The sequence below is a fragment of the Cucumis melo genome, chromosome 11, assembly GCF_025177605.1.
Source record: "Cucumis melo cultivar AY chromosome 11, USDA_Cmelo_AY_1.0, whole genome shotgun sequence".
Lineage (NCBI taxonomy): Eukaryota > Viridiplantae > Streptophyta > Magnoliopsida > Cucurbitales > Cucurbitaceae > Cucumis > Cucumis melo.
The window spans coordinates 14,628,593-14,634,033 of NC_066867.1; the positions used below are offsets into that span (position 1 = coordinate 14,628,593).

The following is a 5,441-nucleotide window of genomic DNA, read 5'->3' on the forward strand; positions in this document are numbered from 1 at the left end:
AAGCCTCTTTTTGCAACAAAAATGTGGCCAATCTAACCTTTCACTCCTCAGGATAATTCATCACATCAAAACATTTTTCAAGCATATTCAACCAGTTCTCTGCATCAGATCCAGCGGAACCCTCAAACACTGTAGCCCCTAACTTCTTCAACCGTTCAATTCCGTATGCCTTTTCTGGATCACTAGACTCTGCTCTATCTGGCCTTCCTATCTCCTGTGTAGTTCTCGCAAACTGCCCATTTCCTGCCCCACCTCGAACTCTTAGGGTACTAGATTCCCCTACAGATGGACCTTAGGTAGGACTTTGCATCCCGTCCTGATTCTGCCGGCGTCGTCTGCCAGTACGTGGTGGCATGACTCTTATAATATGTCAACACATTAGACATAGTATAGATACTTAACTCAAATGCATGATACTAAATGTCTACTCATATATTAATAATAATTGGACTTACTTCTACCCTTACCTAGACCATACTCCACTAGTTCCCTTTAAGCTAACTTGACTTTCAATTAGTTACTTTTCAGTTTCTTCTTAGAGCTAACCGCTCTACCTTAATTCCCATGGAGCAAACTACTCTGATACTAAGTTGTCACACCCTCTTCTGGACTACCTACTACCTTAGACCGAAAGATGGCGTGAAGCCAACGAACAACGCTTTTCTGTACCTGTATCTGTCGACTCTGCTTAAAACTTTCATGTGATGAACTTGCCAATCTAGTATATAAACTATTATACATGCATCAAAACACAGCGGATCCTAGGCTAGTCAAACACATACATGAACTGTACCTCAAAATTTATTGATTTCACGAGTAAACCTAAAGACACCTTAATCAAAATATAACCAACAAAAATTTACACAACTACAGCTCCTAAAGCTTATACAAACTGTGGAGTATCTATAACATACAAGGGTGTATATACATCATAACACAACAGACTTTATACCCAACTCAAAACACGATCTAGCAATTGATAACGGAGATTCAGCAGACTAAGGCAGTCTATCAGGCACCGGGAACTCGATCTCTACCTGGAAAATGTGTAACATTTTAAAAAGGGTGGGCTATGAAACTCAATGCATGACCCAGTTTAAAACTATGAATTTAAAGATAAGAGCATGTAAAAACTTTAGACATATAAATTTGTTTATACAAGTCGTAAATGTAAACGTGTAGTAGTAAGAATAGCTTCCTCAAATACTCAGCATGTTCGTCATTGAAATCTAGCAAGGTATATCAAGTATATCGAAGCATTTTAACTAACATGACAAATCTACGTTGTGTAGGGAACACCCAGTACAAACACGTTTACAAGCTCTACGATGTAGTGGGGCCCGCCCAGCACTCCCATTGTCTTTGTCGTAGTGGGGCTCGCCCAGCACTCACGACAGCATCATTGTTACGGAGTACACTCAACGTCAACAATGGAATCTAACCAGTGTGCACACGGTAATCTCTAGCCTCAGGCTCAAGATCTCAATCATGTAGTTAATGAAAATTTCATAAATCATCTAAAAATATTAAAACATGCCTGCTTATAAATTTTACCCAAAGCTCGAACTTTACTCAGCTCTTTCGTGGAAAACTGTAGTTCTTAAAACAAAACTTCTTACTAATTCATGCTTTGCTTAAAACATTGTGGTTTAAATACTTTCCAAACATTTAATATCTACGCGCTAGCATAAATTTCTTTAAGAAATCTAGTCTCTAAATGTATACTTGAAAACATTTATCGCATTCAATCATAAATAACAGTTATGGAAAATATTTCAAAATTGGTTTTGTCACTCACCGTCTTGGACTAGATCCTTGGTCTATAAGCTCGGTTTAATTCTTCTCGGCCTGCCAACAACCCAACCGAGTATTAGAACTCGAAACATTCTGGTTTTCTAAAGATATACATAACATGTCGCACCAAAAATGATGCTCAGGAAAACAAAGCTTAAGAAATAAATTCCTATTTCAACAACTCTCTGAAATTTCCAGATTTCTAACATAAACTTCAAATGACTATAACTTTCTCAATACTTAACCAAAATGAGCGTTCTTTATATCAAATCCTCATTTTGAGATCCTCTAAAACTTAGCTGAAGATATGTAAATCTGATTCCCTGTGAATAAACTCAGATATCCCTCGAAACAGAACCACTTTCAGAATCGCGCGCACACGACCCCTTTAACTTGTCCCTACAATTTAACTGATTTTTAGTCGTTTTTGGTTCACGATTTCTTCATGAAAGTTTTAGTAAGTTGAATAAGATTTCCAACCATACCAAATAGAGATCCTAACTCTACCGGTACACTCTGAAATAAAAGACAAACCAGAGACCTCCTGGTTTCGAGTGAAAACCAACTACCCCGTTTTCTTCATCAAAAAGCATCCAATGAATATCCGAATTTGCTCCAACTTTCTTCATAAAATTTGTTTGAAAATAAGTTAACTTTCAGTAAATATAAACCTCACCTCTTAATTCTTTTTGAAGAGTTCAAACCGAATTAAAAACCAGTGATCTGCAGAATGAACCAAGATTCAGCCATGGATACACTTTGCTTGAGTTCTCTTTCTCTTCTTCAACCTCAAAATTCTAGTAAAATTCCTCTTCTTCTTCCAAACTCTCTCTTAAATGTTCTCTGCAAATTGAAGAAGGAAAAGACTTGAAGTTGGATGAGAATTTTTCTATTAAATGTTTGGCGGTGAAGTGAAGAGAAGAAGAAGAAGAAAAGAAAAAATGAAATTTTCTTCTATTTGTTTTTTTTTTATCCTTTCTTTTGTTTCTTTTCTTTAATTTACTTAATAAAACCATTTAATATATAAATATATATATATATATATATATATATATATATATATATATTTATTTATTTATTTACACTTAATTTCCATTTTTTCCACATTTAAAGAAATTAAACCAGGAAAATATCGGGTTTACAAGGACATTTCAAGAAAGATTGTCCGCAGTTGAACATGCAGTTCAGAGAGATCAGGGAGTTGGGTCCCAGACAGCTAAGCAATCGAGAGTTGCAATGGTTCCAATAGAGGGCACCAGTGGTTCAAGGCAAAAGGGAGTTGTTGGAAGACCTAGGTAATAGGGAAAAGTCTATGCTATAACTCAACAAGAAGCGGAGGATGCACCGCGTTATTACTGGTACGATTCTTATTTGTAATGTACTTGCAGATGTTTTATTTGATTCAGGTGCTACACATTCCTTTGTTTCTAGTATATTTCTGACAAAGCTGAATAGAATGCTAGAGCCTTTATATGAGGGGTTAGTTAAAAATGCTTCGATATACTTGATATGTCTTGCTAGATTTCAATGACGAACATGTTGAGTATTTAAGGAAGCTATTCTTACTACTACATGTTTACATTTACGACTTGTATCAACAGATTTATATGTGTAAAGTTTTCACGTGCTCTTATCTTTAAATTCATAGTTTTAAATTGAGTCACTCACTGAGCTTCCTAGCTCACCCTTTCCAAAATGTTTTACCCATTTCCCAGGTAGAGAACGAGTTTCCAGTGCCTGATAGACTGCCTTAGTCTGCTGAAGCTCCGTTATCGATTGCCAGTACGTGTTTTGAGTTGGGCATAGAGTCTGTTGTGTTATGATGTATATACACCCTTGTATGTTGTAGATACTCCACAGTTTGTATAAGTTTTAGGAGCTTCAGTTGTGTAAATTTTTGTTGGTTATATTTTGATTAAGGTGTCTTTAGGTTTACTCGTGAAATCAATAAATTTCAAGGTACACTTCATGTATGTGTTTGACTAGCCTATGATCTGCTGTGTTTTGTTGCATGTATAATAGTTTATATACTAGATTGGCAAGTTCATCACATGAAAGTTTTAAGCAGAGTCGACAAATACAGGTACCGAAAAGCGTTGTTCGTTGGCTTCATGCCATCTTTCGGTCTAAGGTAGCAGGTAGTTTGGGAGGGGGTGTGACACAACCCTTCACATCCTTGTAAGGAATAGGTAGTCAAACCACAAATACAACCATTCACATCCTTATAATCCAAATTTCAAATGCCCTGTAATTGTGATATACACGTAAAACTAATAGACGTCCATTATAACAATCACGCACGATAACAAAAAAAAATACATGTCACTATCGCTCATAGAAACCCTTTTCACTTTGTCACAGTTTCAAATATCCTGTAATTTATGATCAGAGCTACACTTGATCAGAACTACAGTTCTCATGATCAGAAACAACAACTTATGATCATACTAACTTATCTCACGCAATCAAAGATCATATACCCTGTAATTGTGATCCAAAATTTTTAAATATAATAGTCATCCATTAATTTAATGATATTCATAATGATAAATGAATCACAACAACTCATTTTTAATTAGCCAGAATAAAAAATACACTGTAATCAACATCTACTTTACAATGACCATCATTCATTACAACAAACAGTGCCAGCTTGTAAATAACCCAAAGAAGTATTCATATCATCGATTGTCACACACTTTCTAATATGGTCAGCCTACTCCACACAATTAAAAGTATAGATTCAATGTAAATTTAAAAAATTAAAAGATAAAATCGAATCAAACAGGACATGACCCCTTATCTGATAGGATTTTAAGAAGATAAGATCGAATCAGACAGAACAGGACCCCTTATCTAATAAGATTCTCGTTGATCTTCAACTCCTAAAAGCTAAATTTTATTTATAAGAGTAGAAATTAATAAATGATGGATAAGAATCCACTTTCGTACTAAACTAATGTGTGGAAATTTCTTTCACCTAATACACTACCTAAGAATTACATTATTGCTCATAATTAACAACTAACCTATTTATTATTTTCATACATTCATTATTATCATTATTATTAGCTTTATAATAAATAAGAAGAAACATGTTAAAATTAAAATTTATCGGTCATTGATCCATGGAAAAATTGAAGTTTTTTCCATATTTGTTGTCCTTTCTTGCAAGTAGTAAATCATGTATCCATTAATTGTATTCCTTACGGCGGATTACTGACTGACCAACGGACTCACCGCGCTTCATTAAATACATAATTTAATGAAGTCAAACACTCCATGAAATACATAATTTCATTTTAGCTCGTGGACTTGGTCTTTATTGGCGGTTGTTGTCTTCGAAGATGGTGATTTAGAAGAAGAAGCATTTACTGCTATTGACAATAATCTCTGGAAATCTACATCAGTTGTGACATGTGCGAGTGCTGCAAGGAGTTTTGATTTATCATTTAAGAACTCGGCATTCTTTCTTTGATCAATGTTTTGTAGATATCCGTTCTCTGCGAATCATTCCTTTATGTGTTTGATGGTGGCATGCTGAAAATTGTATTTTTCCCACCATTTGATTTTTAGATTTTTAACCAACATTTTGTATTGAGGATATGATGTTGTGTTGTAGCTCAAACAAAATTTCCATCAAATTT

General features: G+C 34.8%; 1 long non-coding RNA gene across 1 annotated transcript; it reads right to left on the reverse strand.

Annotated features, from left to right (window-relative positions):
• Positions 1–817: 817 nt before the first annotated feature.
• On the reverse strand, positions 818–2,601 carry LOC127143896 (uncharacterized). Its single transcript, XR_007815468.1, has 3 exons — positions 2,471–2,601; positions 1,799–1,848; positions 818–1,037 (listed from the first exon to the last, which is right to left on the reverse strand). It is a non-coding gene; the product is annotated as an uncharacterized LOC127143896 (long non-coding RNA).
• Between the last annotated feature and the right edge of the window lie 2,840 nt (positions 2,602–5,441).